A 13,332-nucleotide genomic window follows, 5' to 3' on the forward strand; every position below is an offset into this window, starting at 1 on the left:
CTTGATTTTCATGCACACCTGCTCCTGGGTGGCCAGACTGGCAGCTCTCCTGCCCTAGACGGCCACTTTCCTGTGCCTAGTGCGGAGATCGTGGACGAGGTCCACGATGTCCGCACTAGCCCAGGAAGGTGCCCGCCTCTTGCGGTCCAGGGCAAGCTCCCGGGAGCCGCCAGCCTGGTCTCGGGAAGAGGGGGTGGGCTGGGGGACATCGGGTGGGTGGCTCTGTGCCGTGCCAGGTGCAGGGTCTGCTGGCTGGGTGCTGGCAGACTTGCACCTGGCACGGACACCGTAGCCAGCCCGTGCCCCTTTAAGGGGTCCGGGGCCGGGAGGGGGGCATAGAGTTTCCCTGGTGTTGGCCAGCCACCAGGGAAACCTGGGGAGGGCTAGCCTCCCACTAGTTCGAATTAAGGGGCTACACACCCCTTAATTCGAACTAGTAAGTTCGAACTAGGCTTAGTCCTCGTAAAATGAGGTTTACCTAGTTCGAACTAAGCGCTCCACTAGTTCGATTCAAATTCGAACTAGCGGAGCGCTAGTGTAGCGGCTATGAATGTTAGTTCGAACTAACGTCCGTTAGTTCGAACTAACATTGTAGTGTAGACATACCCCTAGTGAATGAGCAGCATAAGTGGCCTCCTTCATCTCAGTGGACTACACGATTGTTGTAACCCAGATGGCATCCCGGGATAGGGTAGTTTTACTAACTGCGCTTGCCTACCTAGAATTTAGGAGTGTGCCAATTGAACCGCATCAGCACTTTGACTGGATGCAGAGGCTTTCACAGTCAATGTTGTGTGGAATCAACATGCACTTCACTTCACGTGCCCTGTCTTTATGTGCACAGGCCCGGCCTTTGGGCAAGGCAAGAGAGTCAGTTGCCTTGGGCCCCGTGCATTCAGGGCCCCATGGCCCTGCGCATTCAGGGCCCTGTGCTGTCCAGATCCCAGCCCTGCCCAGCTCCCAGCCCCGCCCACCCAGCTGCTCACTCACTGCCCTGACTGGGAGCTGTCTGGCCGTGCGGCTCAGCCAATCACAGCGTGCTGCCTTGGGCTCTGCAAACTCTTTGGCTGGGCCTGTATGTGTGTGTCACTTTAGTAATAACGGTAGGAAAAAAACGACATGATGGAAACCAGAAGTATCTGGCAACGCTGCATATAGGCAACGGTAAACAACATGTATCTCAAGCCACACATAGAATCCTGGTGGGCCACATTCAGCCTGCCCACCACTTATGTATGGTCTTGGTAGGGGAGACCTGATATGGTCTTCACAGAGGTCTAAGGGAAAAGCAAAATGCAGTGTGCTGTCATCTCTTTAGCAGAGACTTACCCTCCCTTACATAGCAACATGTCTCCCTCTCAAGCCACACTGCCATTGGTCAATCGCACAAACCACCCTCTCCAATGGTACAGGGACAGAGTAGAAGGGATTAGCTTAAATCAGCATTAAATCCTGCAGAGATAGCTGAACTAAAAGGGAAAGGTGCCATGGAAAGTGGATGTTCCTTTGGTCCTATGCTGTTCCCTTTTCTTATCTGGTAGACCCCCCAACCCACGGGCCTTTGGGAGGAGGCCTTCCACAGGGTAAGGTGAGGAGAAAGCAACTTTTTGGGACATTGTTCCACCATCCCCTGCCAAGTTTTGCAAGCTTCTGCTCTCCTCTACTGGTGTTAATCAAGGGTTGTGAGTTCAATCCTTGAGGAGGCCATTTAGGAATCTGGGGCAAAATCTGTCAGGGATGGTACTTGGTCCTGCTGTGAAGGCAGGGGACTGGACTCGATGACCTTTCAAGGTCCCTTCCAGTTCTAAGAGATAGGCATCTCCATTCATATTTATTTAAAATGTTTTTTATTTACTGGATACCAACAGTGAGGCTGGTGCAATATGAAGGATACATAGTCCTTGTCTCAGGGGGACTAGTGCAGCATGAGGGTGGTTCATCTACAGAAGCACCAACTATTGGATGTCACTGGAGGGATATTGCCAATCATAGCCTGGTCTATAAAGCAAATACAGGCAGTCCCCGGGTTACATGGATCCGACTTACATCGGATCCCTACTTACAAACGGGGTGAGGCAACCCCACACTAGCTGCTTCCCCCCAGCAGACCAGGGAGACGGGAAGCTAGTGCCCCCCCCAGCAGACCAGGGAGATGCGGAGCGGCTTTTCTCAGCAGACACCTCAGCTTGAGAATAAAGGACTGAGGGAAGTGAGGTGTGGGAGAATAAAACTGAGCTCTGGAGAAATGTTTGGCTAGAGTTTCCCCTACAATATGTACCAGTTCCGACTTACATACAAATTCAACTTAAGAACAAAGCTACAGTCCCTATCTTGTACGTAACCCGGGGACTGCCTGTATAAAACTTTCGCAATCTGTCCTTTAATTTTTTGGGTGATTTTTTTTTAGACATACAATTTTCATTGGTATATGTGTAGAAGGGGAGAAAAGTTGGTGTTTTATTCTGCAAGGATGGATATCATTGCTTTGTAAAACTGGTAAGAAGACTCTCCGTCAGAGGTATATTCAAAAAATTATATAATTTTGCGCTGATGCTAGAGAATTCTCATTTTTGCCACCAAACCTGTCTCCCCCCACCATAACAATTTTTCACATGTCAGGTCTTAGCCATGAATACTCATGAGATGCAAATCAGTCTGTTTATTCCATGATTAGTATATTACCACCATCCTCAGCAGTTGCATCATGATTTGCTGTTATTGTTGTGTTGATGCTGTGCTATTTAATTGTTTTTGCTCTCTGATCTGTTAGCTCTGTTAATATTTAATTCTTATTCTCTCTCTCTCTCTCTCTCTCTCTCTCATGTTCTCTCTCTCTCTCCCCAAAAGGCTGAAGAAAAGAAAAACATCTTTCATTTTCTCACTTCATATGCTATTGTTGGAAAATACCTAGTCACAATATACAGTAGGTGATAATGATGATATATGGTGAGAATGCTGGATTCTTAAGTGGTTTCCACTGCTGCTTTACAGAGGAGGAAAAAAATTGACCTGATTTGAAGGAAATTAGGTTAGTCTGTGTTATTTGCTTTTTTGCAATGGTTCAAATAATGATCCAATTGTCATCCCTATATATCTGCTGCCAGATTCTTTGCTGAATGCTGAATGCAAGCCTCAATGATGGTAAACAATGTCCTGTCTGGTATCCCACATGCTTTTCAGAGGTGAATTCATGAGAACAAATTAGCCCTTTGACTGATCATTTTAAAAAGAAAAGAAAACAAGGTTAATTTATATGAGTTCTAGCTGCACAATGTTTTTATAGCAATCAATATTCCAGACAATAGAAACAGCAGCCTTATGTAATAAATAGTTGCATTATGTAATGCTAGTTAAATTTAGAAATGGCTATTTTATTGCCTTTAGTGCACATAAAATACAGAGCGATGGCATCAGAGGTTGTGCTCCCTAACCCAGGAAATGCTGCTGACAGAGCAGCCACAGAACAGCTGGGCTGGGCTCTGTTTTCAGACAAAATAAAACCTGCAGCCTGATACACCAAGTTGAGTATACTTTGAAGCTTCAGATTGCTGTTAAATGTTTCAGTGGGGTGGAGGGGCTGCTGGGCATTACTCAGAAATGCTGCATGTTTGAACACAGCCTCTCTGAGCACAATAAAGATGGAAGATTTATTATGAAAGAACAAAACGTGCTACTTTTGTTCTCCCTTGTGTCCCTATAAAGCTTTTGTTTGACAGGCTAGTCTAGGCTCCGGTTAACTACAGTCTCTTTAGTGTAGCCACTGGCTGCTTTGAGACTGGTTGTCTACGGACTATAGGTCAATTATCTTCCAGCTAGGGATAAACAGTATTTTCCTCTTTTCTCTGCATCAGCTCCTGCCATTACCCCTGAGTATAGGACCTTTCCTTCCTTCCTTCCCAGACACACATGCAAAAGGAAGGATTTAAGTGGATTGGGGTGTGTGCAAGTGGGGGGAGGGGGTAGAAGAATAAAAAATCTTCGCTGCATCAGTCTTATTACAGGAAAATACTCTGAGCATGACGTTAGCAGCATTATGCTGCACGACTGAAAGGATGGTCTCTTTTTATTGCAAATAATTGTGTGGCATCTGTGAGACAAATACTGATCCAATAAAGGCAGTGAAATGAGAGCCTTTACAAATGTGTGTTTGGAAAAATACAGCTGAAGAAAGCAAGTCCTGTTGTGAAATCTTTAGCTAAGCAGAGCATTGTTGTTTGGATTGTTTCATAACATACAGAGACAGCTATGATCTAAGAAAACAACAGCTATTTTAATTAGAATATAAAAGTTTCAGTGTTCCTTCTGCCAGAGAATAGGGTTAGCACCAATTCAGCCATTCTGGGGGATTGCTCTAGAGCAGGCATGTCCAAAGTCCGGCCCGCGGGCCAAATGCGGCCCGCGGTCGGATTTAATACGGCCCCCCGCTTCTCCCGGCTCCCCGGTGCTTTTTTTAACTGGTGCTGCCGCCGCCGCCGCGGTCCCAAACCCTGCCCCTGCACTCCGCTTTGGGGCTGAGAGTGCAGGGACAGCCCCCGCTTCCTCCCCCTCTCCTGGCTCCCCGGCGCTCCTCTGACTGGCGCCGCTTCCGGCCGTGCCGCCGCCGTCCATGGCGGCCGCTGCGGTCCTAAAGTCCACCATGTAGGGCACGTCCGCGGCCCCGCTCCCCCGCTTGGCTATGGGTTCGCCCTGCCCCCGGGCCGCCGTGAGGCCAGCGTGCCCTGCGCTCTCCGCCCGCCTCTGACCCTGCAAGCCCTCTACCTTGGGGCTGAGAGTGCAGGGACGGACTCCGCAGCTGCTGAGATCAGGGACGGACTCCGCAGCTGCTGAGATCAGGGACTGCCTTTGAACCAGACCTAGCCTATGTACTGCAGTCCAGATCTCAGTTTCACCCTTCACATTAGTGTAGGCAAGTTTTTTTTTCAATTGAGATGAATACATTGTAAAATCTCAGTTAATGTCAGTTGGTCTAAATCAGTTATAAATATATTTGGACACAACATGTATAGTTGGTGTTATGTCGTTTGCCGTTTGCAATAAACTTTGCATAAAATAGTTAATTTGCATTTAATTTTAATGGTTCAAAGAATGTCAGGCAAAATGGTCGGCCCTCACGCATGTTCACTTCATCAAATCTGGCCCTCTTTGAAAAAAGTTTGGACACCCCTGCTCTAGAGTCAATCTGTTGATAGAATTTTGGTTTGTTAAGTGTTCTATGTGCCTCAATTGTCTGCAGAGATGGGCCCAAACTAAGAAATGGACCCAAACTCTTCAAACAAAAGAAATTCTGATCTGGATCAAAACCTTTGTGGGCTGGTCCACTACCTGTATAATGGACTGATCCAACTCCCAGTTCTGAATATCCCCATACTTCACTGAAGTTTAAATCTTTATCAAGTGCAAAAACTTTTGGCTCAGGACCATCTCTATTAACAATCTGTATTTTGTTTTTTTCTAGCACTATTTAATTGTTGTAATTGGATTGTGCCTGGAATCGCTTGTGTCTGGATGGCTGCATACCAGGAAATAAAATAAAACTGCTTTAGATTAATCATTACAAATATGTCCTTCTAAAAGATGTGAGGAGTTAAAGCTAAATTCTATTTGAAAGTAACTCCAGAAAATCCAGTGTTTTTGCAAAACCCTTGGGTTCTAATTGGTTTAGAAAGATGTTCCCAATTCTGATTTCAATTAAAGTCCTAAGGCCCTTTTGCAGCTTGGTCCTATTCTTCATTCCACAATGTCAGGTACTGAGTAATATAACAAACAAAGGGCCGTGTTCAGCCAGGAATTGTAAACATCCTGTGCAACCCTAGAGAAGCAAGCGGATCAGATTCTGATCTCACTAACATCGCTATAAAGCTAGACTAACTCCAATGACTTCAGCAGGCCTGCCAATGGAGGGAGTGGTGGAAGGTTAGGAAGAGGGCAGTTGCTCGGGGGCCTAGCAATACAAAAGGGCTGGGAGCACCTGATTGCCACTCTGAGCCCTTTAAATAGCTACTAGAACACTGACTAGCCTCGGCCCTGTCCCTTCTGGTCCAAGGCCCCATCCCTTCCAGGAGCAGATCTCCCACTGCCCCCCTCCCACTTTGTCCAGAGGCCTGGAAAGACTATCAGCCCAACTGAAATTCAGCAGAATTCCTCTGGGTTCTCTCAGTGCAGATAAGAGCAGAATCTGGCACTATATAAGCATTTCGTAGAGCTCATCCAAATTCAACATTTCCATTCAGTACGAAATTCTGACATCTTGAAATTTGTTTTCATCCTGATTTGGGACAAATCAAACCAAAAGAACAAATGATACAAATGATACTGCCAGGTGTGACACTGAGCGGATCAAGTGTGACTACAGGGCTTTGGGAGTACGGGTGAAGGAGTTTGGAGCGCAGGTGGTATTCTCTTCTATCCTTCCTGTCAAAGGTAGGGGCCCGGGCAGAGAGAGGTGCATCCTGGAGGTGAATGCCTGGCTGCGACGATGGTGTCGCCAGGAGGGATTCGGCTTCCTTGATCACGGGGTGCTCTTCCAGGAAGGACTGCTTGGCGGAGATGGAGTTCACCTTTCCAGGAGCGGGAAGGCCTTGTTTGGACACAGACTGGCTAACCTTGTGAGGAGGGCTTTAAACTAGGTTTGTTGGGGGCAGGTGAACAAAGCCCACAGGTAAGTGCTGCATGTGCGGGACTGGGAGATGGGTTGGAAATGGGGGGGACTACGGCCTATAATGGGAAGGAGAAAGGAGGGTCAGGGCACAACAGGGAGGCAAGATCAAATCAGTATCTTAGATGCCTATATACAAATGCGAGAAGTATGGGTAATAAGCAGGAAGAACTGGAATTGCTAACCAATAAATACAACTATGATATCATTGGTATTACAGAAACCTGGTGGGATGGGACGCATGATTGGAATGTTGGTATGGAAGGGTACGGCTTGCTCAGGAAGGACAGACAGGGAAAAAAGGGAGGAGGGGTTGCCTTGTATATTAAAAATGTACACACTTGGACTGAAGTGGAGATGAATGTAGGAGATAGCTGTGTAGAGAGTCTCTGGGTTAAGCTAAAAGGGGTAAAAAACGAGGGTGATATCATGCTAGGAGTCTACTACAGGCCACCTAGCCAGGTGGAAGAGGTGGATGAGGCCTTTTTTAAACAATTAACAAAACTATCCAAAGCCCAAGATTTGGTGGTGATGGGGGACTTCAACTATCCAGACATATGTTGGGAAACTAACACAGCGAGGCACAGGCTATCCAATAAGTTTCTGGACTGCATTGGAGACAACTTTCTGTTTCAGAAGGTTGAAAAAGCTACCAGAGGAGAAGCTGTTCTGGATTTGGTTTTAACAAATAGGGAGGAACTAGTTGAGAACTTGAAAGTGGAAGACAGTATAGGGGACAGTGATCACGAAATAATAGAGCTCATGATCTTAAGGAAAGGTAGAAGGGAGACCAGCACAATTGAGGTAATGGATTTCAGGAAGGCAGATTTTGATAAGCTCAGAGAACTTGTAGGTAATGTCCCATGGGAAGCAAGACTGAAGGGAAAAACAACTGAGGAGAGTTGGAAGTATTTCAAAGGGACGTTGTTAAGGGCCCAAAAGCAAACAATTCCGCTGTGTAGGAAAGATAGAAAATATGGCAAAAGACCAGCTTGGCTTAACAAGGAGATCTTGCACGATCTCAAAATAAAAAAGGAGTCATATAAAAAATGGAAACTAGGACAACTAACAAAGGAGGAATATAGGCAAGCAACACGGGAATGCAGGGGCAAGATTAGAAAGGCAAAGGCACAAAATGAGATCAAACTAGCTACAGGCATAAAGGGAAACAAGAAGACCTTTTATAAATACATTAAAAGCAAGAGGAAGACCAAGGACAGGGTAGGCCCACTGCTTAGTGAGGAGGGAGAAGCAGTAACAGGGAACTTGGAAATGGCGGAGATGCTCAATGACTTCTTTGTTTCGGTCTTCACCGAGAAGTCTGGAGGTGTGCCTAACGTAGTGAATACAAGCAGAGAGAGGGTAAGTTTAGAAGATAGGATACACAAAGAACAAGTTAAAAATCACGTAGGAAAGTTAGATGTCAGCAAGTCACCAGGTCCTGATGAAATGCATCCCAGGATACTCAAGGAGCTGATAGAGGAGGTATCTGAGCCTTTAGCTATGATCTTTGAAAAATCATGGCAGACAGGGGAGATTCCAGAAGACTGGAAAAGGGCAAATATTGTGCCCATCTATAAAAAGGGGAATAAGAACAACCCAGGAAACTACAGACCGGTCAGTTTAACGTCTGTCCCAGGGAAGATAATGGAGCAGGTAATTAAGGAAATCATATGCAAACACTTGGAAGGTAATAAAGTGATAGGGAATAGCCAGCATGGGTTTGTGAAGAACAAGTCATGCCAAACTAATCTGATAGCTTTCTTTGATAAGATAACGAGCCTTGTGGATAAGGGAGAAGCGGTGGATGTCATATACCTAGACTTTAGTAAGGCATTTGATACGGTCTCGCATGATATTCTTATTGATAAACTAGGCAAATATAACTTAGATAGGGCCACGATAAGGTGAGTGCATAATTGGCTGGATAACCGTAGTCAGAGAGTTGTTGTTAATGGTTCTAAATCCTGCTGGAAAGGGATAACAAGTGGAGTTCCTCAAGGGTCTGTTTTGGGACCCGTACTGTTCAATATCTTCATCAATGATGTAGATATTGGGATAGAGAGTACGCTTATTAAGTTTGCAGATGATACCAAACTGGGTGGGGTTGCAACTTCTTTGGAGGATAGGGACATAATTCAAAATGACCTTAGCAAGTTAGAGAAATGGTCAGAGGTAAACAGGATGAGGTTTAATAAAGAGAAATGCAAAGTGCTCCACTTAGGAAGGAACAATCAGTTCCATACATACAAGATGGGAAGCGACTGTCTAGGAAGGAGCATGGCGGAAAGGGATCTAGGGGTCATAGTGGACCACAAGTTGAATATGAGCCAACAGTGTGATGCTGTTGCAAAAAAAGCAAATATGATTCTAGGTTGTATCAACAGGTGTGTTGTAAGCAAAACTCGTGAAGTCATTCTGCCACTCTACTCTGCACTAGTTAGGCCTCAGCTGGAGTACTGTGTCCAGTTCTGGGCGCCACATTTCAAGAAAGATGTGGAGAAATTGGAAAGGGTACAGAGAAGAGCGACAAGAATGATTAAAGATTTAGAGAACATGACCTATGAAGCCAGGCTTCATGAACTGGGCTTGTTTAGTTTGGAAAAAAGAAGATTAAGGGGGGACATGATAGCGGTTTTCAAATATCTAAAAGGATGTCACAAGGAGGAAGGAGAAAATTTGTTCCTCTTGGTTTCTGAGGACAGGACAAGGAGTAATGGGCTTAAAGTGCAGCAGGGGAGGTTTAGATTGGACATTAGGAAAAAATTCCTAACTGTCAGGGTGGTCAAATATTGGAATAAATTGCCAAGGGAGGTGGTGGAATCTCCCTCTCTGGAGATATTTAAGAACAGGTTAGATAGACATCTGTCAGGGATGGTGTAGACGGAGCTTGATCCTGCCTTGAGGGCGGGGGGCTGGACTCGATGACCTCTCGAGGTCCCTTCCAGTCCTATTATTCTATGATTCTATGATTCTATGAAAATTCCTGCAAAATGAAATTTTTGAAAAAAAAATTTTTTTTGAAAAAATTTTTTTATTTGGGGTCTACTGAAATACTTTGTTTCAAATAAAATTAAAATGTTTCATTCTGATTTCAGCTTTTTAAATGATTCATTATAATTGATACTACATTTAGGTTCTAAATGAAATGTTTCAAAATGAAATAGCAAAATGTTCTATTACAATAACAAATGGTTTATTGAAACACTACATTTCCAAATTATTTCAGAAACTGAAATTTAGTCAAAATAATTGCCAGTACTGGGGCTTTAAGAAAAGTATACGTTGTGAGAGTTGGCAGCCAAAACTGTCTTTGCATGCATTGACTATGTGCCCTTCTTCCCAGCCCTGTGATATATTAATGAATGCGTGTTTGTGCTATAAAATACTGAGCTGGCAAAAAGCGTGGTTCAGGTCACAAAAGGTTAAGTTGTATGCTAGATCGGAGGGGTTGAGTGTGGATTTCCTGTCATTTGCCTTCCTGTCTCATCACGCTCTGAGATCGGTTCAGTCTGCTGGTTACACACAGTTCTCAGGAGATCCTGCTAGGTCTAGGCTGGGGTGACGACAGCCCTGGCTTGCCAGAGCCCTTGAGGTTATACACCTGTGACAGCACCTCGTTCTTGCAAGAATGCAAATTATTTTGCTAATGAATCACACTCTGTGTACATGAGAGAGACAGACAGAAATTTCCCCCAGGAAGATATAGAAGAAGTAACAGAACAGTCCTATACCAGTGCAGATATAGACAAAAACAGCTTAGTACGTGCATTCAACGCCTATATTCACACCCAGCCCCGTTTCGAAGAGGCGAGCAGCCATATCAATTCCAGACCCTTGCAGAGGTTGGATAAATGTACATTTGGACACATGCTCTGCAATGCACACAGGCAGGGGATGAACTTCATGGAATGATTATGGGTTCTCTGGGGGAGATCCTCAGCCCGTATGTAGCCCCTTGACACTGCTTGAAAAGGCTGGAGAAGTATAGAGGGGCCTGAAAAGCTCTGGGGAAGATTCCTCGGGAGCAGGCATTAGAGAAGGGAGCTGTAAAGCTCGAAAAGGCACAGCACAGAGCCTTGTTCTCTGAGTTGACTTGACACTTCCCTCAAAGTACCACTTCTCAGCATGGGCTGCAATGATATATCCTGGCCTCAAACCTGGCCAAATATCATTTTGTTTAAAATTAAAGCCAACCTGTGAACAAAGAGAGGCTGGGGCCGCAGCCAGACCATAACACTGCCGTGGCCCTCACAGGGATGGAATTGGAAAAGATGATCTGTTGTTACGTTGTTCAAAAAAAAAAATCCCTATGGGACTTTGAGATAATATTAGAGAACTAGGAATCTCCAGCCAGCACTAAAAGCCAGGTAAAGGGGGGGACCCCCCCAAAACCCTCTGTAAAGTTCACCTTTTGGTGGCAATTCATCTCTCTCCAATATTGTCGGCTCCCCCCTTACCCCTGACAGAGAGAGGGAGAGGGGCAGTTTCTGCAGGGCCAAGCAATTCAAAGGGGCCCAGGGCGACCGGCTGCTGCTACTGTGGTAGAAGTAATGGCTGGTTCCCTGGCCATTTAAATTGCCGCCAGAGCTGTGCACAGTGTGCTGAATAGCCCCGGGCGGCGCGCTCGGGAGGGTGCTGAAGGGAGAACACAGTCCAGGTGGCACGGAGGACTGGCTGTCTTGCTCCTGTCCCTTCCACACAAGGCCCTGCCTTTTTCTGCCCCTCCCCCACACCTTGCCGCGGGGCCTGGGGAGTCTGCCGGTTTGCCTAAATACAGTCATAGTAGTTCTTTGCTTGCACCCAAGAGAAGGCTAATACAACCTATCACCTCCATCTGACCGTTAGGAAGCTAAGGAATTTAGTGATTAAATGACTGGCCCAGTATCACAAAGGAAATCTGTGGTAGAATCAGCCACGGAATACACCCAACCCTTCTGAGCCTCAGTCCAGTGACATAACCACAAGTCTGTCCTTCCTCTTTGATAAGATATTAATCAACATGAATAAAAGTGACAGAACTGAGCCCTTAAGGTTCTATGGTGCAGTAAAATATTCAGACTGGCAACATTTTCTCTCTCCTCCTTCTGGCCCTTTAATAACTCACGTTTGGGGTTTTTAAAATATGAGTTCCCCACTGACATCAGCATACATCAGAAATCACCTAACCTAGCTCCATGGAAGTAAATGGAGCTATGAGGGCGTAAGTGACAGCAGAATCACTTGATGTTCATAGCACACATTCATGGCAAAAGGATCTTACAGCTATATTTTAGGACCATAAATATAATAACTCACCTTTTCACATGGGGTATTTGTATCTCCCGTCCTCTGTTATAGTTTGGCCTGAGCCTGCAGAGGAGTGTGTAGAAAAGTTCATATGTCCTTTAATCTTTCTTCCCTTTCTCCCTTCAAACTCCTCATTTGTATGCATATCATCATTCATTCTAGTCATAAACCATGCAGGCTTTTAAATTGAACTGAAGTCCTAAATGCTTTATAAGAATTTATATTGTATAATTGTGCAGATTTGCCTGAAAACAAACAACAATGTACAGCTGAAATATTCTCTCAGGGAGATGACTCAGATCCTTCCTCGTGGCTCTGGACCTTGGTTAACAGCTGATGGTGCAATTTGTAATCTCTTTTTTAGATGTAGGGCAAGGGAAGCCAAAGGAAAGGGTAAAGCAAGGACTGGTTCAGCCTAGGAAGAGAGAATAAGGGTGTAATTTACAGGCTTTCGATCTTTCATTCATTTCACACAAAGACAAACCCACCCCTTGAAAACAAATTACATAGTCCCTTGTCCTGCAGCTGACATCTGGGTCACTGCCTACCCCCACTCACTGGGGATGTGCATGAAATTAAGCATCCATTCACATGCCGCCAGTTGCAGGATCAGGGCCATTATAACTGAACGTGAAAAACACTTGCTACCTGGCAAACTGCTGTGAACAACGAAGCCACCCTGCCTGTCCCTCCAACCTCTATCCTGGGCATTAACTCTGACTCCAGTCTCTCTCAAGGTCCTCCCATCCAGACTATGACTGAGGCTCATTGAGTCTTTCTGCAAACCATCTCTAAAGTACGGCTTTTCTTATCCAGCCGCATAGCTAAAGCTCTCATCCAAGTTCTCATCATCTCGCATCTTGATTACCAGCACATCCTTCTCTCTGGTGTTCACAAATACAAGCTTGTCCCACTCACATCCATTCAGAGTACCACAGCTAAAATCATGTTCCTAGTTCCAGGGCTCGATTAAAGCATAAACAACCTAGATATATACCTTGGGTCTAATCCCAAGGGATGGGTGGGCAACCTAAACTCCCCTCAGACACCTGTTGCAATGTCACTCACTTGGCTTTGGCCCACAACCCTATCATAACAGAAGGCTATTGGGCCAAATTCGAGTGGGCAGTTGGGTGGTCAGCTCTGCTTCTTCTTGCTGCTGCTGAGGGGCCATATTGCACCTGTCATAACCATGAGGGCTGACCAGCAGCCTGGGGACTAAGGGGTTAACCTACCAAGGTATCTGGTCAGCCAATAACAATGAAGGTAGGGATTGCAAACTGGGACAAAGGAATTTTTATCTTTTCCCTCCTTTGCCAGAGTCAGAGTGGTTTCTTCCAAGTAACAGGGAGATGGGAAGGCCTGTCTCTCTCCAAGAAAAGTCTTTT

The 13,332-nt window shown here is 45.5% G+C and overlaps 1 long non-coding RNA gene across 1 annotated transcript in view; it reads left to right on the top strand.

The window, feature by feature from the left end:
* The window catches only part of LOC142830798 (uncharacterized), a 49,287-nt gene extending 44,940 nt beyond the window's left edge, over window positions 1-4,347 (top strand). The window contains exon 3 of the long non-coding RNA XR_012906306.1: window positions 2,848-4,347. This is a non-coding gene — a long non-coding RNA (uncharacterized LOC142830798). The remainder of the gene's footprint in view (window positions 1-2,847) is intronic.
* Window positions 4,348-13,332: the final 8,985 nt, after the last annotated feature.

The sequence above is a fragment of the Pelodiscus sinensis genome, chromosome 10 (assembly GCF_049634645.1).
Source record: "Pelodiscus sinensis isolate JC-2024 chromosome 10, ASM4963464v1, whole genome shotgun sequence".
NCBI lineage: Eukaryota > Metazoa > Chordata > Testudines > Trionychidae > Pelodiscus > Pelodiscus sinensis.